Consider the following 23216-nt stretch of genomic DNA (forward strand, 5'->3'; position numbering starts at 1 on the left):
AAGTTACTCCTGAAGAAGATGCACCACCATTTCTCTGCTCTTCAGAAATTAGAAGAACAAACCACTCCTCAAAATCAAGAAATTTTTCACGGATGGCAATGGATGTCCGAAACTCTGCATAATCCTTTCCTAGACCATTCAAAGTCACAGAAACTAAATCATCATCTTCCATTGGCGACCCAATGGAAGCAAGTGCATCTGCAATTTTCTTCACCTTCATGTGGTAGTCATTGATGCTCATATTTTCTCTCTGCACAATTGTGCAACTCCTGCTTGAGCTGCATTTTCCTAGCTTGTGTATTTGTGCTATACATTTCTGCCAAAGTATCCCATGCCTCCTTTGGCATACTTGCATCCTGAATATGCACAATCATAGAATCTGAAATACTGATAGATAGCCAATACATAACTTTTCTGGCTCTCTCATGCCATCCTTCAAATGCCTACATTTCCTGTTGATTGGGAACATTAGAAAGACCTGGTTCTTCTTCATTTCCTGTAATGAACTCCCAATAGCCTTTTCCCATAAGGAAATTCGTCATTCTAAACTTCCATGCTTGGAAGTTGTTCTTGTCAAGCTTTTCAGTGACAATCTATGAAAGAGAATCAGACGCCATTACAGAACACTGCAAAATATTATGTCACTGCAAAAAACACAGCTTCTGCCTCACAAGGGCAAATCTACAAAACTGACAAAAGTGGTATTTGACCACACAGTCACTTCCTAGTGACGATTTTGCATGAACAGGCAATAAGGATGATTCTGTAACTCCCAATATCTCTGCGCACAGGCATACGATGCAATTTCTGTGGTAACTTTTCACCGACCTGCAGAGCAATGGTCGCACAGCAAAAACAGGGTCTTTTTCTCAGTGCTTGCGGAGAACTTCCGCCTCCAAAACAGGCCCTGAAATGGCCTCGAATCAGAAAAATAAAGTCCTCTCAACATATATTGTCCTCTCGCCACACCGCGAAGGGCGTCTCAATCTGAGACAATGCACTCTTGTACTTTCCGGCTATGCTACCTGCAGAGATTTGCTCCCAAACTCGAAAAAGGAAAGCAACACTGGTCCTCTTACCAGGACACCGCGAACTTGGTTTGCTTTCTTGAGCTCCTTACCACGAACCAGGCTCTGATACCATGTGAAGATAGTGGGAGAGAAGGAAGGAGTCTCACTTGCGGCTTTCTCACATACACAATGGGGAAATACACACAAGGTGGAGGCTAAAAACAGTTTTCCTCTTCTTAGTTGTGAAAGCCAAAAGAACTCTAGTACAAAGAAATAGAAGAACCCTATATGTGGGTCTCAAACCAAACTTAGCTAGCTAAGGTGGCATACTAACTGAGCCACGAACTAGAGTACATAAGGATAGCTGTCATCCAGCTATTATTCATGGGCGGTGTACCAACCGCATCTGCAACTAACAAGTCGATGACATAAATGCACAACGGTCACCCTGGCATATCACGAGTGGAGCTCGATATCTCAACAGTAATAGCTAGCACGATGAAGAGTGTAAGGCTTTTCACCGACAACTCCGATTCGAGCCCAAACATGGCTCACCGAGCGAGCTGGACACGATACGTGTGTACCGTTGTCTAGTACGCCGTAAGAAATGAGACTTCCTTTGCCGAAACGAGAAGGAAGCGTTGAACATTCTATTTAGTAATAAATCCAAGGACTTTTAGCAGAGGTTCCTAGAAAGGCAGTCCCCCTCACCACTCACAAAAACTCGGTTTGACATATCTATACCCACACATTATATGACATCCTCCCCAGTCAGCCCACCCTAATCTCCTGCACTTACCACGACCGACCTCTTGCACTTTATTCACAAAGGGGACGTCAAGGACATCGTGATGAAGCTTCATAATGGTCGAGTGAAAGATCACAAGGAGTTATGTACTGAGTTTGTGGGATACGAGATTGATATCCTAGCCCAGGTCCTAGCAAAGATTTTTAACAAAGCGGTTTCCCACGCACATGGCCCTCAACACCATCACACCTATTCACAAGGCAAGGGATCCCATGAGCACACAAAATTACAAGACCATTCTGATCGGGCATGTCATGTCCAAGATCTATGCCTCAGTACTTAACATGGAGATCAAGCCGTATGCAAAGATGCAAGGACTCAAGGCAGACGGGCAAGTAGGTTTCTGATGTGATCACGGAACCATGGACCACATACTTACACTCAGGAGTGTCATAGAGGAGGCCAGGGCACTGAAGCAGAGGATCTATTGCTGCTTTGTAGATTTCTGCAAAGCCTTTGATACCCTGCCATGAGCACGCCTCATCAGGCTGTTACAAGAGTTGGGTTATGGACAAGAGATTGTATGGGCTCTTATGGCATTATAAGAGAGGGTTTCTTGCAGAGTTCAAATGGGCGGTGGATGGACAGATGAGATCATGAGTACCATTGGGGTTAAACAAGGCTGCCTGCTTTCTCTAACCTTGTTGGGCCTCTATATAGCGAGCTTGAGTCATTCATTACGACACTAGGGACAGCTGATTGCTCTCTTGCCGGTTCCTTGCTCCAGAGATTCTTATAATGCTGATGATGTGGTGCTCTTATCTTCATCCGCTAAGGGACTCTAGAGACATCTAGATGCACTGCTGACTTTTTGTGAGTTACATGACTTGAAGGTCAACTTGGATAAAACCAAGGTCATAATCTTCAATACCCCTTGAGCAGCCGTACACAGAGAGCAATTCAGTTTTGACAGGGCACCGATTGAGATTGTTTCATCATATACATACCTGGGGGTTCTATTGCTTGGCCCTACCTTCAGGATGAGACCTGCTGTGCATGCCCGACTGAGTAGAGGATACGCCTCCCTTGCCCGAATGGAGAGACAGTGCTTCCACTCACGTATCCAGGATCTGCGGACCAAGGTTCTTCTCTTCAACTCCTTGGTCTACCTTGCAAGCATGTATGGCAGCCCTTGCTGGGTGCCAGCCTCTCCGATACAGAGTGGACTCGAGTGGAGAGACTACAGGTTCTCTTGTTATCACGAAGGATCCGCAATAAGCCATCAATTCCCCATCAAATCATTTAGGCTAAGTTCGGGGCATCTCCATTGCAGTTAGATGCAACATTCCAGACTATCAATTATTTATACCGCGTGGGAGATTATGGCTCCTATACTGCATGGCGACACATGTTACCTTGGTTGGCGTTGTCCTCGTCTATGTCATTAGCAGCTCAGGCAATTAGAGATGCTAGTATGCACACACATGCATATGGTTTGAGCAATTGGGTTTCCATATAGACAGGTTGCCACCCTTCTAGTATAGCACTGACACTCTGTTTGTCCCATTTCGCGACAACGAGTTCAAACAGATCATCAGAGAGGATTTGTTATAACTACACACATTCAAGACCTAGTTGGCATAGACAGAGCACCCTGTGAAGCTCAGCTTCTATAGGGGCCATTGCCTACACATCTCCAAGGAGGGGTTCATTGTCTCACCAAGGTACACTCAGATCCATCTACCACCTCACTTCGGATTGCCATTGGGCAGTTCTGTGTTTCATCGCAGCAACTCCGTATCGAGAGTGGACGAGTAGAGGGGATCCCCAGAGAGAGTCGTGCCTGCACACTGTGTGATTCACATGATATCGAGTCAAAGGAGCACTTCACCTTCTGTTGCCCAACCTACTACGAGATTCGTGGACGATATCACTGCCTCTGAAGAGACGACTTCGAGCCCCTTTCCAAACTCCTCTCATACCCAGACCAAAGGTGCATTGCGGCTTTCATTCATGAGGCGGTCCAACATAGAGAGTGTCTCATCAAATCCCAAAGACAAAGATGGGAGACCTTGTCAGACCCATCTCAAAGTGTGATCAAGGAGTTCTTCCAACCAGAGCACATTGTCCCCACGATCACAAATAGCAAGCGAGACAGAGACCCGACACGGAGACGTGACACACTCGACAAAGGACAAATGCGCATATCACGCTCGCTGACATCTCATCTATGTTTAGACCTAGGATACAGCCGACTGGGGTTACCATGGCACTTGCCAGGCATAGAGCTGCTGCCAGGAGATACAACCAACTATACTTCAAGACAATGGACAGCGATCTATCACAAGATTTTGGCCTGCACACTCAACAGAGGACAAATGTGCATATCACGCTCGCTGACATCTCATATATGTTTAAACCTGAGATACAGCCGACTAGGGTTACCGTGGCACTTGCCAAGCATAGAGCTGCTGCCAGGAGATCACGACCATCTATACTTCCAAACAGTGGACAGCAATCTATCACGGGATTTTTGCCTGCACAACCTAGTCCTTAACAAGGCTTGCTTTGACGTTTCGTACCGTGTATGTGATATATTGTATTGTAATGACTATGCTGACATTGACTATGTCCTACACAGTTCTCTAGCATGGGTTAGGATGCTTGTTTAACTCCACCCTTTTTCCTCATTGTATCAGGTTTTCTATCAGTCTCATAGACCCATCAGTATTTTGTAGACTTTAATCAACTCTCTCTCTCTCTCTCTCTCTCTCTCTCTCTCTCTCTCTTAGTACTTAGGTCTTAGTCCTGCCATTTTGCATTTTCTTGCATTCTGCATTGGTGTGCATGCTCGTTTAGTAGCCCCACTACCACAGCTCATTGTATCAAGTTTTTCACAGTCTCATAGACCCATCGGTCTTCCGAAGACTTTAATAAACTTTCTTTCTTTCTTTTCTTTCTAAGGCTCGACTTACCTCTCTGGACATGAAAGTTTTCAATATGGAAAACAAAGGGAAAAAGGAAGTATTACAGATACAAAGTGAAGCAGCACGTGCGCCACAACCGATAACCAAATCCCAAGACTTAGTTATCACTCAGGTCAAATCAGTAAAACAGGAAATTACAGCAAAAATGGACAACAAATCAATACATGGGATGTTATTGAAGAAGTACAAGAACACCCAGAGTCTACGCATAGGAGAATTACCGGAGGGCTGGCATGATGGGAGCATGGCAGTAAAGCCAGAGCATGTTACAAAAGCAATCCCCCCGATTGAATGAGACTCAAGAGATATACTTTGTGTCATCCAGCATGGGACACACTCCCAATTAGTTCTTACTGTGACAAATTAGCAAGAAACAAAGTTCTCAAGAAAACCAATAAGCTAAGAGGTACCATGATATGGATCTCAGAGGAGCTCACCCCGACTAAGCTCAACATGTAAGGCACAGAACTAGCTAAAGTGAAGAAAGCTCGTAAGGAAGGTAAATGGGCTGTTTACAAAGATCGAAAAGCATGCATCAGAGAATTCAAATCCAGATCCAAATACCCTCTGTAATAAACTGATCTAATGCAGTCTGATTATCTATTATAGTAGACCATAACTATCCTATAATAACTCTGGAGATACTATATGCATTCCCAGAGACACTCGGTCTATAACTGATGTTGATGTTTATCCTTTTGTTTTGTACTTTGTCTCATAAGCCCGTGAAGCTTTCTAAAGACGTTAATAAATTTATCTTTCTACATCACGGAGACTAGAGAGAAATGACCTCCTCTTGTCTCTCCACAATTGTCCATCCCACAAACAGCATACACAAGTCCAGCCACTCAAGGACAGGTGACCAATTGATAGACAACCAGGGAATTCTCCTTGGTATTTGCTCCCCAATTGTGGGTTTCTCTTGCAGCGATAGCATGACTTTTATTTCTCGTCACAACCATCAGCCTTGGGTAGGGGTGCCCCTCTTAGTGGCCCCCACCCTTAGGTTTCATTATATTAGGGCTTTTCCAACCTCATAGACAATTTGATCTTTTGTAGACGTCAATAAACTCTCTCTCTCTCTTTCTCTCTCTCTCTCTCCAAGCATAGCACTCAGCAAGGGCCTTAGCGAGCACTTTGCTTCAGCCCACATTGGCTTTATGAGTTACCCATGGATTGCACTTTGTCTCATAGGCCCGTGAGGCCTCTCTCTCTCTCTCTCATGAACAGCCCCGATCTTAAAAGACGTTCGTCATCTCGGGTTCCCACGCACTTGGACTGTTAATACTATTTCACCCATCCACAAGGCAAGGGATCCCATGAGCCCGGAGAACTACAAGACCATTATGATCGGGCATGTCATGTCCAATATTTATGCATCAGTGATTGATTCTGAGGTTAGTCAATTCACAGAGATGCAAGGACTTAGAGCACATGGACAAGCTGGATTCTGATGTGATCATGGGACCATGGTTCACATCCTCACACTTAGGTGTATCACTGAGGAGGCGAGGGCACGGAAACAGAGGGTTTTTTGCTGCTTTGCGGATTTACACAAAGCCTTTGATACGGTTTCGAGAGCCTGCCTCATCAGGCATCTGCAAAACTTTGGTTATGACCAACAGATCATTTGGGCTGTCGTGGTATTTTACGAGCAAGTTTCAGGCAGAGTTCGAGTAGGGTCTGGATGCACAGATGAGATCACGAGTACTATTGGGGTCAAACAAGGGTGTCCTTTATCACCAACCTTGTTTGGCATCTACATTAATAAGCTTGAAACATCACCAAAACACTGCCTGTGGAGCTGCACTTGCGCCCAGGAAGTGTGGAGGTGGACTTTCGGGCTTCTTACTCGCGCAGCACCAGAGCTAGGATTGATCACTTGGGGCACGTTCTGTTGGTGCAGCACCGCACCTGGTCTTCATCACTTATTCGAGGCATGCCAGCAGGACCCCACCTTCCTTATCACACAGGGGACGTGGGGGCCGCTCGAGGGTATCCCGCAGCACCTAGCAGAGGCTGATATAGGAGTTCGGGAGAGGCAGCCAGTCTGGGAGATTATCAGCAGCATTACAGGGTGGCACATTTGGACCTCGCGCTGCGCGCAGATCCTCGGTGGCACCTCCTTATCGACTGCCCAGATCATGGCGGAGATTTGGAGTGAGATTATTCATACCCTCAGAGGCCAGTGGGACCAGATTCAGGGAGACTCCCGGGCCGGACAGGAGAAGCGGAGACGCTTCCTCCGGGCTTGGGACACACAGGGCCTCTTCTTCGAGCAGACTACGCAGGGCCTTCGGTGGCACTACTCACCACCCCGATGGCTGTTCATTCACACTCGTCATATCCCTCCGTGAGAGTATGATTTATTATGCTACCTTTTAGGGCTGTGTCCGATTTGTGAACGCAGCCCGTCAGCTATAAGCTGACCTCTTGTATCTTGTTCTCGAAGTAATATAATTAGCACTGTTTTTTCGGCAAAAAAAAAAAAAAGCTTGAAACAGTTATGCTCGCACTGGGGGGGAGGGATGCTCGTCGTTGGCACTCCGATTCAAACCCTGTTATACATAGATGACGTGGCACTCTTATCTTCATTAGCAGAGGATCTCTAGAGACACTTAGATCCACTACAGTCCTTTTGTGATTACCATAATTTGAAGGTCAACCTTGGTAAAATCAAGGTCATGATCTTCAACACATCTTGAGCTGCTATGCACCGGGAGCAATTCGCTTTCGACGGGTCGCCAGTTGAGATTGTTTCGTCATATACACACCTAGGGGTCTCTTCTCTGAACCTATCTTTACTATGAGACCGACGATGCAGGCCCGACTGAGCAGAGCATACGCTTCATTAGCCAGACTAAAGAGGCAGTGTTTCCATTCACATTCCAAGACCCACGAACCGCTTGCATTTTGACTCCTTGGTCCGCCCAGCGAGGATGTATGGGAGCCTTGGTTGGTGGCCAGGTCTGTCAAATATAGACTGGGCTCGGGTGGAGCGCCTACAGGTTCTTATGCTATCACCGATGATTCGTAGTAAGCCATCAGTTCCTCACCACATCAATCCGGCTGAGTTTGGGGCATCTCCACTACAACTTGATGCAACATTTCAAGTTATCACCTACCTATAACGGGTTAGGGGGTACAGAGATTGCACTTCTCGACGCAGCAAATTACCGTGGCTAGCATTGTCCTCCTCTAAGGCACTATCAGCAACAGGTGATCAGAGATGCTAGTTTGCACGCACAGAAAAGTGGTTTGAGCGACTGGGACTCCACATGGATAGACTCCCTCCCTCCCAGTATAGCGTTGATGCACCTTTTTCCCCTCCTATCTCAAGAGGTCAACCAGGTCATTCATGAGGATCTTTTGTACCTACACACTTTCAGAACCTGGTTGGGACCGAGCGAGCTTCCAGTGAAGCTCAACTTCTACAAGGATCATTGTTTACATATCACAGAGGATGGGTTTATCGACCCACCAGGATATACGCAGATCCACCTACCCCACTCACTGAGGATCTCTATTGGGCAGTTTCGAGTCTTTTCACATAGACTTCGCATTGAGAGTGGCAGGGCTAAGAGTTTGCCTAGGAAGAGGTGCATATGCACATTATGTGACACACAGGAGATTGGGTCGGAGGAGCATTTCATTTGCAAATGCCCAGTATACTATGGGACTCAAGGGGCTTCTATTGCCTCTTCAGAGACAATGCTGGGATATTGTCCCACTTTCTCTCCTTTCTAGATCAAAGATGCTTAGCCACCTTCATTCAAGAGGCAGTCAGACACCGCAAGCATCTACTTCGATCAAGGAGACAGGAGCAAATCTCCTTGATAGACTCTTCTCAGAGCTCAATCACTTATTTCTTCCAGCCAGACCATGCAGACTCCCATACCATGAGGCCTCGTCATGATCGTGACACAGAGCCAGCGACACGACAACTCAGACAGAGGGTGGATGCAAGAATTACACTTGGGGATATTCCTTCCCTATTCATAATTGGGGCTCCACCGACAAGGGTCATAGTAGCCCTTGTCAAACGCAGAGCTACAACCAGGACACGACACAGATGTTAGTGTTGTGTAGACGATCATCATTCTGACATGACTATCTAGCACTCACACTTATCATTTTACATAATGCATTAGAGTGGATGCTCATTTAGTAGCTCCACCCACACAACTTGTCTGTATCAGGTTTTTCCACGGTCTCAGACCCATCAGTCTTTTGAAGACTTTAATCAATTTTCCTTCTCTCTCTCTCTCTCTCTCTCTCTCTCTCTCTCTCTCTTTTTGTGGGAAGAAATCTTTTATTTCTGTAGAATAATTACATTCATAGTTACTTCAAAAACGAAGTAGCTACTAATCAACTAAAGATCTCAGTATAAGCTATATACACATCCTGATCAATCAAACGGGTCTGAAAACAATCGTAGAATAATTGTTGCAGAGATCGTTTAAAAAAAAGAAAGGATGAAAATAGTGGATCACCAAAGACTCTATGATTTCTATCCATCCATAAAGTCCATAGGGTCCAATAGCGCACCCATACAAAAAATAAATCAAAACCCTGTCTCTGTGGATGAAAGCCAAACAACCAGAAAAATCTGCCAAAAGTAACAGTAGGAAATCGCTGTCAAAGCCTCTGTCTGATGAGAGCAATGAGATCAGAAGTATTTGGATAGGACCAAAAGATGTGAAACACTGATTCAGTAGAGTGCTGGCATCTATGACAAACAGCTGAAGCAATATGTTTGTGTGTGAGTAACTGTCCAGATGGAAAAATGCCAAGGAGAACTCGCCATAGGAAAAGCTGTTGTCGAAGAGGGACTTTGTAATGCCAAAGGAGACGCAGCCTTTATCTCCACCACTTCATTGGACGATCCATATGCCAAACAGTATTTGCTCTGTGGGAAATCCAAGGTGGAGGTAATAACACTTTATACAGTGATGACACTGTGATATGTGAGAGCTTCAAAGGACCGGCGTATAAGGAAGGAGAGCATAAAATCCAATCCTCAAGTCGATTCTGAAGTTCCAAATGAGGTACCGGCAAGTACGGTTGGAGCATTGCTGAAATTCTATGCCATAAAGGACGATAATGAGCTCCCAAGCCATATTTGCGAGCAGCCATAGAAAAAGATAAAATTGTGCCATCATCCTGAAGTACATCCGCCACAGATGAAATGCCTTTGAAGGAGAGAAAATAAGAACGTAGGGGTTCTTGTATGGCCAAAGGAGGGTGGAATACTTTAGATCAAAAAATATTCTCTACCCTCAAAGAGTTGCCCGAGAGAGAGTCCCTGCCATGCCATTCCAAGTGGGATAGAATGTGTTTCCAATCAAGAAGCAGACGAGAGACAAAAGGGCATCCTCTGATCTTGCCTTGGATAGAGCCAAATAAAAAATCCCACTGAGTAGGCTGCCAATTCCCAAAGGCAGATGTATGAAGATGTAATAAGAGAGAGCAGATCATGAAAGCCCGAGGCTGATCTCCTTGCATAAACTGTATCATCATTTTCCCTCTGTGAGCAAGTAAATGCATTTGAATATTGAGAATGTTCAGACCCCCGTGCATCTTTGGAGAACAGGACGATGCATAGAGAGTAATTTGAGACTTTTCTTGCCATGTTTTGAACGCCAGAAAATTTCCATGATAGCTGACATAAATGAAACCAGATCTGCCTTAGTGAACATAGTGAGAGGCAGATAAAATTGTATGTATGCTATCAAAATGGATTGTGTAATTCGCAGACGAACATGTAATGGCCAAGTTGCAAGCTTCCAATATTCAAGTTTTGCCCTTAACTTTACTAGCACCCAATCAGTTTGTTGTGAACGGGTAAGTCCCCAGCCTAGAGGATAACCAAGATGTCGAATGAATTGAGAAGCGGGGACAATTTCCCCAGGCCACAGAAGGTTGTGCCATTCCTGTGCATGTAACGGTAGCAATTTTGATTTCTGAAAATTTACTCGAAGGCCAGCAGCCAATCCATATGTAGAAAGAGCATGCATAATCATGGACAGATCAGCCCGAGTATTTTTTGGAGTAAAGAAAGAATCATCAACATATGCCTGAGCAATTATGCTACGACTACCAAGAATCTCCAAACCGTGCAACTGGTCAGTGTCCAAGAGGTGATCCAGATATTGAAGCAGTGGATGAGTAGCTATGGCAAAAAGTAAAGCACTCAGGGGACATCCTTGCCTGACAGAGCAAGCAAGAGTCCAGGATGGAGAAATATCTCCTGAAAGTATGCAGGCAGCTTCACTATCTTGATATAGCCAAGTGATGAGTTGCTGCATTTTTGTGCCAAAACCCAATGCCTGCATAGTCGATGAAATAAAATCCCACTGAACAGTATCAAAGGCTTTGGCAATATCAACTTGCAATAACAAAACATCCTGCTGTGTGTATTTGGCATATTCAATTCCAATGTAGGCATTAGCAATGTTATTTGTGATATGCCTACGCAGGACAAAATCATATTGAGCAGGATGCAACCCATCATGTAAAAACCCCTTTAGCCGATCAACAATCATTTTGGTAGTGACTTTGTAAATTACGGGCATAAGAGTGATAGGTCTCTAGTCTGCCAAAGACTCACAAATTTGTTTTTTGGGAAGGAGTTTAACAAGACCTCTCTTCCATGTGTCCGGCATTTTCTGATTTTGCCACGCAGCATTCACCATATATAGCAATGAATGCTTCAAAATAGGCCAGTATGCTAGAAAAAATTCGACTGTTAAACCATCCCATCCTGGGGATTTCCATCTGCCATATGATTTGATCGCATCTGACAGTTCTCTCTGAGTAAAGGGTTCCTCCAATTCCAAAGCTTGAGTATGGGAAATGATAGGAGAAACATGTTGCAACAGTAAATTTCGTGCAAGCAAAATCTGTTGCGAGGGAGGAGCTGCAGAGCCAAATTGCTGAGAGAAATGATGCACACAAACAGAGGCAAGCTGTGACCGTGAAGTAGTCCATGATCCATCGGGCATAAGCACTCTGCAAATTTCTGTTTTGATTCTCCTCTGATGTAAACTTTTGAAAAATTCTTTGGAAGAGCAATCTTTATCTGTGAAGGCTCTTTGTCTTGCTCTAGTCTCCCATTTTGCCAGTTTCCTGTGATCATTTAGTTTAAGACAATGTCTGGCCTGGCATAGTGTTGTTTGCTCATGCATGGACAACGAACGATGATGACTGAGTTCAGTGAGGTCTTGACAAGTAGATTTGGCCTAAGCAATGGTTGCCCTCAGAGTCTTCATGTAAGACTTGCCATAAGCTCTAATCACCACTTGCATTTTAGAAATAAAAGAATCCCAGGCACCATCAACATGAAGATGGCTGCTAGAGGAAAGACAATGAGCTGCTTCAGTAACCATTGCCTTGAAATCAGCATGTTGCAAATAACTATTGTTTATGATTAGATGTCTCCTTTGTGGCAATCTATCATCTGGCATATTATGAAAAGATAACCGCAGCCATAGCGGTGAATGGTCTGAATGCACAAAGGCATAGTCAATTTACATTTTGCATGTGAAATCCCCATTTTGTTGGGGAGCGACACTATACCATCGATCCAGACGTGCCTGATAAGCGGAAAGAGCATTATGTTGAAAAGTGTAGCCCGGTGACAAAGGCTGCAATTCCTTCCAAAGGTCAACCAGATCCAAATGCAAAAGTAGTTGAGACCATGCATGCCTTTTAGGAGATAACATATGGTCATGTCTGGAGGTGTTGTCTCCCTGTTGTGGAGCATTATTGAAATCCCCACATATGTAGGCATGATATCTCCACGGATATTGTTGCATGGCATCCCAAATTGCAGTTCTTTCTCTAGAGGACTCAGGTGCATAAACTGAAGCAAATTCAAACACCTCTCCTCTAATAATGCGTTGGAGAACAAGCCATCTGCCTTTGTTGTCATTTAATGCAATGACTGGTTGAAGCTCATGTTTGATCAGAAGGACAACCCCTGAGAAAGAGTGCTCCCCAGCATAGAAAATATCATATCCACAGTAGTGTCCTGTCTTGCCTGCATAAATATGTTGGTTGTGCTCTTGTAATGCCACTATGTCAGGCTGAAATCTGTTGATGTACAGCCACACAGATTTCCATTTCCTACTGTCACACATGCCCTGGACATTGAGTGTAAAACATTTGATGTGAGCAGTCATATATACAGGTATTTATAGTAATGTAACAACTATCTACAGCAGCAAAATTTATGAGGTCAGCCTCGCATTTCTATCTCAGGGTCGAGGCCTCGCCCCTGAGAAGAAGTAGCCGCCTGAGAAGTAGACAGCAAAGCAGCAACCTCTTCTTCAGGGAAGAGTGTTCTGCTGGCTATTACTGCAGCCCATGTAATCCCAATTCCTGTATTTATCTCTGGGGTATTTCCGCTAGAAGATGCACCATTCCAAGTGCGGGGGGGTGGAATTCTTCGAGCAGAAATAACTTTTCTTGGGCTTTGCTAGCCATCAGTTGGGAATCTCTCTCTCTCTCTCTCTCTCTCTCTCTCTCTCTCTCTCACACACACACACACACACACATCAGAGAACGATATGGGGACAACAGAGGAAATCTGAAAAATCTGTTGGAACAGCCACCCAAAAAGCTAGGGAGCTACTTAACAGAAGTTTTGGAATACCGCAACAACAACAAGGTACTAGGGCTAGCAAAGAAGATGGCTCAACCAGTACTAAACACATGATAATTTTGTAGGAATTTTTATTTCATTACATGTAAAAGACCACTATTCGTTAATAGTGGTCCCCAGTCCCATAGATCTTGAAGGGTCTCACGCTGACTATAATACAATCATATCATATCATCTCTCTCTCTCTCTCTCTCTCGTACTCTCTTGCAATCCCTATCAGTAAAACCTCCTACTCTGATATCGCAGCAACACCCAGCCCCTATACATTGCACTATAGGCGAAGGACAGGCTTAGACCCACAGGAACATATATATTTTCTACAGCAGGAAGTTAGAGAGCTCAGGCTCGAGCTTGCAGCCCTATGAAGAAAGGTCAAGGACATGGAGAACAATTGTAAGAAGGAAATCATTGCAGTGTAGTACAGCTCCACCAGCACCAACACTTGTTCTTACGGTCACAGAGATGATCTCCACCCAAGTCAGTTCAGCCAAGTGGGAGATGACCATCATAGCCAGCAACAAAATCAATAAAGTAGACCTTTAAGGAGAAGTCAAAGAGCAGGAAGCTATAACGCATAGCAGGAAAATACTACGCAGTGGAGGGCTATCAGAGGGTTGCATTAGCTGCCTCAATGATGAAGAGGGGTACACACAGGTGGAAAATTTCACATGTCTCAAGAAGGAGATACCACAAGTTGATTGGGATGAAAATGATATTAGCTGTATCAATCAGATAGGTACACGCGCACAAGTGTATTCCAAGGGTAGGAAGAGTCAAGATTCTCTCACTAGAACTAGGAGAAGATGGCCTACATTTGTGTACTTTGTCCCATAGGCCCGTGAGGCCTCCCATGGAAGTTAATATATCTTTCTTTCTTTCTCACTACCTGGTTGCCCAAAAGGGCTTTGCTGTGCATCTCTGGAACAATAATGCCTAGTCCACCCTGTGCTTGGGGAAAAATCATTGTCTGCCAGGCCACCTTGGCTCTAGTGTTGCGAGTGCCATTTTATCCTGACTAGAGAAAATTCCGCACCAAGCACCGTAGCTGCCCCATGCAGCCTCGGTGGAAACAGTAGCAAGAGGCAATGTACCATGCTGTGGCAAGGAGTACTTGGTTAACCACTAATGTTTGGCCCGTGAGCGAGAGTTTCATGGAGCTCCTGTACAAGAGCTTCTGTCGAACACTCTCTAGGATTGGGCTGAACTGTTGCTCCGCCGAGATGTCGATGCCTACCTGGTAGCCCAGGGATCTTGTCGTCTCCTCTCTTGGGATCCACCGAAAGCCAAAATCAGCTCCCCAATCTCGAATCTCCTGGATCTCCTGGATCTCCTCCGTGCTTGTAAGGAAACCAACAGATTTGGTCCAATTTATGCGAGCTCCAGAAGCCTCGCAATAAATGGATAGGGCCCCTCTTACCCTCTCTAGACTAGATGTGATGTATCATGTGCAAACTTAGAGTCTAGAAGCTCCTCCTCTTGCCCGATCGGAAGCCTCATCCCCATAAGGCCAAGTGCTTGAGAACGCATAAAATAGGCCAAGGCCTCTGCCACAAAGAGGAATAGATAAGGAGCCAGCGGGCAGCCCTGCTCACTGAAGGGGAAAGAGGAAAGGTTTCGCTTGTGTGGCCCCCAATAATCACTTGGCTGGAGCTGCCTGGATAAAGAGCTGAAACCCCTCTGATCCATCTCTATGAAAAGTCGAGTCTCTGCATTGTCCCCTCCAAGGACTACTTCACTCTGTCATATGCCTTCTCGTAATCAAGAAGAAGAATGGCAAGAGGCGGTGCCTCCTCCTAGGCCCAGTCCACTGCCTCCCAGAAAGTGAAGATATTCTCCAGGATGCTACGTTCCTAGGTGGGCAAATCCGGTCTGTGTCTCGTGAATGATATCTGAAAGGTGGGGTCTCAGACGTAGACTCAAGACCTTAGCCAAGATCTTGTGAGTTGTGTCTAGAAGGGTGATTGGCCTCCACTGACGAATATCTGACCTATCTCCCCCTTTCGGAATCATGCATATCCAACCTCTGCTCAAAGAATGTGGAAGGAATCCGGAGTCAAAGATCTGCTGGCAGGCTAAACTGAGAGAGGTGGATATATACTCCCAGAAGCCTCAAAAAAAGGTCCGGGTCAAGCCGCTCTCTCCTGGGCACTTCTGGGCTCAAAGAGCTTGTAAGGCCTCCCCCAACTCATCATTAGTGAAGGGCGCCTACAGGCGTCTTTTAAGATCTTGCGAAACAATTGAGGGGCCTCTCCCCAACGGCCACTCTATCCAAAAGAGTGGTGGGCGAGGCCTCCTCCGATTGAAAGAGTTGGCGGTAGAAGTCACCTCGAGGATCTTTTGAGGGTCTTGTTGCTATGGAGGATCCTGTGGCACGCAAGAAATCTCTTCTCGTGATGGGCTTGAAGAATGTCCTCCCTCTATCCAGATCTCGTGGTACGCCTACTTGTGGGCCACCAACCCGATCTCCCTGTGATTGCGAGTTGCCTGTGCTCGCCTCTTATGGTTGGCTCGCTGTCGTCGGTTCTTTCTGGCCCATTTACTTGCTTCCTGTTTCCAACCTTGGTCCACCTTCCCTCAAAAGGCTCAATCTAGGGGGTTTGGGACTCTTCCTGTTGTCGTGCTGTTTCTGCGTGGATGGCCTCTGGGTCCCATCCTCTCTTATATCACTATGTTGTCCCTGTGTCTCCTGTGGGGAGGGATGTGCCCTTGTCAGGCCTCTCATAAATCTCTATCTGGGTGCCCCTTCTGCGTGCACCTCAAACACTGACCTGGTAAATCGGAGACCTTCACTTGCTGGCAAAGAGTACCTCCCTCCAAGGTCTCCAAGAAATCACCTCTAGGAGGGTATCCCGGCTCTCTACCACCAGCCCGAGTCAAGGAACCGGTCATTTGTCACCACTTCCGCCACCGACTCTGAAGGATACTCTAAAACTATGCCAAAAGCTCACGCGATGGAGGGAAGGATGGACCTATATTCCCTTGGTAGCCTTGGGAAGCGGAGCATCACTGGAAAGCGGGGAACATGGTGAGTCGAGTCCATATCCTCTATCGTGAATCCATATCCTCCATCGTGAATCCATGATACCAAGGGATAGGATACACCAAATGAGGTTCTAGGAGAATAGGGCTTCTCCACGAGAGCCTTAGCAGTGCTATAGAAGGTGCTTGCATATGACCTGACTCTGATTGGGAGAGATGGAGCCTCAATGCTGTACTGAAAGGGGGGTAATCTGTCCATGTGGAGTCCCAATCTCTCAAACCACTTGTATGTGGAGAGAGAGAGAGAGAGAGAGAGAGAGAGAGAGAGAGTCTTATTAACATCCATGCGAGGCCTCATGGGCCTATGGGACAAAAGCAAAATGTCAAAATGACTTAAAACATCTGCATATACCAGAGATTCACATGACCTCTCATCTCGAGGTTATTATAGCACACTTCTAAAATCAGATTCTATCATATGATGGCTTCATTACATCAGTTTAAGAATAAAGGTCTTTGGGTTTAGATTTGAAGTCTCTAATTAATGCCAATCCATCTCGGTAGACTGCCCATTTTCCAGCTTTGCGTGCATCCTTCACTCTAGTGAGTTCAATATTCCTTTGTTTGAGCTGAGTTGGAGTTAACTCTTTAGATATCCATATCCTTGTACACTTCAGCTTATTTGTTCATCCAGCCCTATGGGCCCTGATATGTGCCCTGTAGGCATACTTATAGGCACTTAGTTTATTTTGTGCCTTTTATGTCACATAGGACACTTAGTCCTACGTGACACCTAGGACACTTAGTCCTAGGGTCTAGGTACAAGTACTATGTACTTCTCTTTTCTTGACACTCTAGTTGACGTGACGGCGGATATCCTTCGACCCTTGTACCTTGTACTTGCTCTTTCATTTATCGATCCTACAGTGGTATCAGAGCTCAGTTCGACTTGTATCCTGCCCCCGGATTTGCATCTACTCCTTCATCCGTACAATCCGTACAACTGTACGGACGCCTATATACACAGCCTGCACATAGGACGTACAGCCGTATAGAAGTTTTCGTACTTGCTCCGTACTGTGTCGTACACTTTCCGTACAACCGTACGCTTTGCTCCGTACTGTGCTTCAAACCTGTTCCGTACATTGTACCGACGTTTCATACAATCACGTACATGTATCGTACATGCATCCGTACAATTACCTACATGCATCATACATACTTCGTATGTCGTACCTGCACCGTACACTGTACCTACTCCGTACATCCGTACAAGTATATATGCACTGTCCGTACATGTATACATGCAGTGCTGTCCGTACAGCTCGTACTTGTTCCGGGAGTTCCGTACAGCTTTGCATGTGCGAAGCTCTAGACAGGACATTCTCAAAATTTGGGGCTTTTGAGGGCTTTTGCTGCCCTTACCTTCCTTTTACTATTTGAAGTCTTATCAAGCTATTTCAACAGTTTGGAAAGCCTACCTCTTGAGGTCTATACGTTGGGACACTTGCACTTTTGCAGTCACTTTGTGGATAGCAAGTCCTAATTTTGCAGTTGCAAGCCTTGAGGCTATCTTTTGGGATTTGGTCTGCAATTTCTTGTTTGATTGCAGTACATTTGGGTCAGATTGCAGGATATTGACTCACTTTTGCAGGACATTGGGTCTGATTACAATACATTGGGTCACATTTGCAAAAATCTCAGCAAAATTTGGGGCTTTTTAGCATTTGCTCTCTTTTTGGGCTATTTGCCCTAATTAAATTTGGGGCTTTTGCCAGATTTGATGTTTTTTGCAGTGAACATTGCCTGACACAGTCACATTTGGGTCAAATCTGCATTTGCCCTTTGATTTGTGTTGGAAATTTGCAGAACATTTACTTACAGATATTTGCCGTCATTTTGGACAACCAGCTCTTTGCAGTGATAGCCTTGAGGCTTTTGGGTTTTCAGGTCTTTTTCAGGGTATCCCATTTGCAATGGCTGGCAACAATCATGATCTACTTGGCATTCTTCGTGAAGATGATAAGTTGGATGGCACCAACTATCCGATGTGGTCTTATCTCATGAAACATATTCTTGCTGCAAGGCATTTTTGCAATATTGTTTCTGGGGTTGATCTAAATCCAACCAATGCTACAGTGGTTGCCTCTACTGCTGGTCCCTCTACAGAGGGTAGTCCTCCTGATGCCTTATCTTCTAGCACCCCTGCTGTTGCTCCCCCAACTCAGGAACAATCAAGATGGGATGCCAGAGATGCAAATGCACATTCCTGTATTGCTTTATCATGCAAGAGAATCATTATTCCACACATCCGATCTTGCAGGACAGCAAAGGATGCTTGGGACAAATTGGCTTCTCTTTATCAGATTTGCAATGACACACGTGTTGCATATTTAAGAAGGCAATTGCAGGAAGTCGGTATGAATGAAGGTGACTCTATGGATGCATACCTGACTAAGGTCAAGGACCTCATGGAACAACTTCCCAATATTGATGAGGTGGTGCCAAATTCTCAGCTTGTCAGTACCACATTGAATGGACTGCCAGATGCATATCAAGGGTTTGCCACAACCATTTGATTAGTGGCCATGGGTAATCCAGATTACTACTCTTTTGATCAGCTTGTCACTTTGCTTTTGCAAGAAGAGCAAAGTCGAGCTAATAGACAAGCTATTATTCCTGACCATGCATTCGCTTCACAGCAAACAGGAAGAGGCAAGGCTTCCAAGCCTATGGGCAAGCCTAAAAATAGGCCTAACAGTGGCAACTCCTCCAATGCATCTAAAAATACAGCAGATAAGTCAAAGAAGAAAAGATGCAACTATTGTCACAAGCCTGGGCCTGAAATTTCAGAATGCAGGAAGCGCATTGCTTCGGAGAAAAAGAAAGCGGGATTGACAGTTAATGCCTCACATGCAATTGAATCCCACGAGCCACAGAAGATGCTTCACATGCACATGCTCTTCAAGATGATTGGGCATGGGCTGTCCATTGCTCATTTGATCCCTCCAAAGTTGAAGCACTCTTTACTGCTAATGATGCTCAGTCTTGATATTTTGATAGTGGTGCTTCCAAGCATGTCACATCTTGCACACAGTTGTTTCATTTCTTAGTTAATGCACCTTGTGGGGGAGCTGTCACGTGTGCTACTAATGCCTCCTATGCTGTGAAAGGAATTGGAGATGTGCAACTCACAACCATTTCAAGCCATCCTGTCACTTTGACAAATATTCTCTTTGTGCCTGGAATTGAAGTCAACTTGATTTCAATTTCAGCAATTGCCACTTCAGGTTTCAAAGTGATTTTTGATGGATACAGATGCCTAGTATATGATCTTCGTGATGACAATGCCATAGTTCTCACTGGCACTTTGAAAAAGGGCCTTTATCACCTTCATGATCACTCAACTACACTCTCTATTGAAGCATTTGCTATTTCAGATTCACAGCTTGTTGAAACTCATCTTTGGCATGAGAGAATGGATCATTTGAATTATAGAGCTCTTGCCAAGTTACATTCACACGACATGGCAAATGATGTACCTCAAACTCACACAATTTCCAAACATGTGTGTGAGGGTTGTCTTTTGGGTAAGATGCATCGGTTTCCTTTTCAAAAGAATTGTCCAAAACTCTCACAAAGGAAATTGCAGCTAGTGCATAGTGATGTCTGTGGCCCAATGAGGACAAATGCCATTGGGGGGTACAAATATTTCATGACTCTCATTGATGACTTCACAAGATATTGCTGGATATATGCTTTATAAGCTAAATCTGAAGTGTTCTCGTGCTTTCAGAGGTGGCTGAATATGGTTGAGAATGATTCAAGATGCAAGCTTGTCACGCTCAACACAGATAGGGGGGGAGAGTATATGTCAAAGGAGTTTGATGCATTTTTGTCTTCACGGGGCATTGTTCACTCATGCACTACTCCTTACACTCCTCAGCATAATCATGTTCCTGAAAGGAAAAACAGGTCCACTATGGAGATGGCCAGATGCATGCTTAAGGCCAAGTCCTTACCCAATAAATTTTGGCTTGATGCAATGATGTGTGCCAACTATGTGCTGAATAGATCACCTACAAGGGCATTGAAGACTGTTACACCTTATGAAGCATGGAAAGGCAAGAAGCCTTCACTTTCACACATGAGAGTTTTTGGGTCTCTTGCATATGTTCATGTACCATCTCAACTAAGACATAAGCTTGATGACAAGACAATCAAATGCATATTTATTGGTTATAGCCAAGAGAGCAGAGGGTATAGGTTATACCAACCAAATACTGGAAACATTATTGTCAGTAGAGATGTAATCTTTGCTGAACATTCAGCTTCTCCTCTTGTGGACTGCAAAGCTAAGCCAGAAGTTGACATGTTTGATGCCTTTGACTCTTGGTTACCTCTTCCTTCCTTAGAGGGGGACTTTCACCAGCAACATGAGCCTCCTGCAGGCCCTCTAGCAAGCAATGATCAGCCTATATCCCATGCTGATTTGCAGGTTTCTCTTCCAGCACAAAATGATCCCACTATTCATGATGCAATGATTCAAGAAAGAGCTGTCAATAGACAGCAAAGGCAAGTTCCCAAAAGGGCTTTTTGATACATTGAGGGACAGCAAACAAGATTAGCCTTTTGCTGCCTGGACAAGGTCAGGTAATAGACAGATGCATGGTCACTTTCTTGAGTTTGCACTCCTTGCTACAGCTTGCAATGAAGAGCCTTTGTGTCATAAAGATGCTTTTGATAGCAAAGAGTGGATGGATGCAATAAGAGCTGAGTTACAATCCATTGCCAAAAATGACACATGGGAATTAGTAGATCTCCCTACTGGCAAGCATGCCATTGGTACGCGGTGGGTCTACAAATTAAAAAGAAAATCTGATGGCAGTATAGATCGACACAAAGCCCATCTTGTTGCAAAAGGGTATGCCCAACAACAAGGCATTGACTTTGAGGAGACATTTGCTACCACATCCAGGATTACCACCATTAGATGTGTCATTGCCATTGCAGCCCATCACCATTGGCAAGTGCACCAGCTGGACATCAAGACTACTTTTCTTCATGGGGATCTGTAGGAAGAAGTCTATGTGACACAACCTCCTGGCTTTGAGGTTGTTAATTCTGAAAACAAGGTATGCCGGCTTAGAAAAGCCCCTTATGGTTTGAAGCAGGCACCCAGGGCATCGTATGCCAAAATTCATGCACACTTACTATCCCTTGGTTTTCCGAATAGCCCCACAGAACCCACTCTTTATGTCCGTGGGAGTGGATCTAATTTTTTAGTGCTGATTTTATATGTGGATGATATGCTCATCACGGGCCCAAATACTCAGCATATTGCAGCTTTCAAGGTTGATTTGCAGCAGGTTTCTGACATGTCAGACATGGGACAGCTCCACTATTATTTGGGCATTCAGTTTGCTGTTAAGGGGGGTATCATGATGTCACAATCAAGTATATTGGACAGCTCCTTGATCGTTTTCAGTTCGAGGATTGCAAGCCAATCTCTACTCCAGTGGACCCTGGCTTTAAATTTTCAGCTCATGATGGTAGCCCACCATGTGATATGACTCTTTACCAATAGGCTGTTGGACGCCTCATTTACTTATGTCACACCAAACCTGATTTATAGTATGCAGTATCTCAGCTCAGCTGATTCATGCACATGCCCAGTTCACAGCATTGGCAGGAAGCATTGGCAGGAAGTGAAGAGAGTTTTCAGATATCTCAGAGGCACTCGGGATTTATCCCTCTTCTATCGTGATCAGGGTTTACTTACCATGCATGCTTACACGGATAGTGACTAGGCAGGTTGTTCCGACACCAGAGTGTCACATACCGGCAATTGTTTTTTGCTTGACAATTCATGTATCTCTTCGCTTAGCAAGAAGCAACCAACAATTGCCACATCTAGCTGTGAGGCTGATACAGGGCAGCCTTCACCGCTACAGTAGAGTGTGTCTGGCTTCAACAGTTACTTACAGAGCTTGGTATACGATAGACATCCTCCACTATGGTCTACACTAACAGTTAGAGTGTCTTGGCCATTGTGCGTGACCCAGTGTTTCATGCGCGTACCAAGCACATTGAAGTTCATTATCATTATGTTCGAGAGCGGTTGTCAACAGGAGACATACAGTTGTCCTATCTTCCCACAGAGGACAACATAGCAGACCTGTTTACAAAGGCACTTCCTCGTCCCAAGTTCGAAGTCTTCCGACAGGCTTTATACTTGGTTCCCTTTGTTATGTGATTTGGCATACCTTGTACATTCATAGGTGGCTATATCCTTTTGGATGAACAGTTGCCACCATGACCACAAAATACCAGGTATTCTGAGACGTTTCCAAAATACTTCAGCCCATACCATGGAAGGGGGTTTGTAGGCCATCTTCTCCCAGTTCTAGTGATGCCCTATGGGCCCTGGTATGTGCCTTGTAGGCATAGTTATAGGCACTTAGTTTATTTTGTGCCTTTTATGCCACATAGGACACTTAGTCCTATGTGACACCTAGGACACTTAGTCCTAGGGTGTAGGTACAAGTACTATGTACTTCTCTTTTCTTAACACTCTAGTTGATGTGATGACAAATATCCTTCGACCCTTGTACCTTGTACTTGCTCTTTCGTATATCGATGCTACAACAAAAAGTGAACTCATACAAGCCTCAGTGGGCTGAAGCAAAGGATACGCTAGGACCCTTGCTGAGTACTTATCTATGCTAGCAAAATCACAATCATAGAGAAAGTCAACTACAACTGCATAGTGAGCCAAATCAATCAATCTATCCAGGCGCTGGGACAAAACCAAAGCCTGGTACAGT

General features: G+C 44.9%; 1 protein-coding gene across 1 annotated transcript in view; it reads right to left on the minus strand.

Moving 5' to 3' along the window:
- The window catches only part of LOC147889712 (beta-galactosidase 9-like), a 146267-nt gene that overhangs the window by 12506 nt on the left and 110545 nt on the right, over nucleotides 1-23216 (minus strand). The window lies entirely within an intron of this gene.

The sequence above is a fragment of the Dipteris shenzhenensis genome, chromosome 20 (assembly GCF_047967505.1).
Source record: "Dipteris shenzhenensis isolate YYH24624 ecotype China chromosome 20, Dip_SZ_1.0, whole genome shotgun sequence".
NCBI lineage: Eukaryota > Viridiplantae > Streptophyta > Polypodiopsida > Gleicheniales > Dipteridaceae > Dipteris > Dipteris shenzhenensis.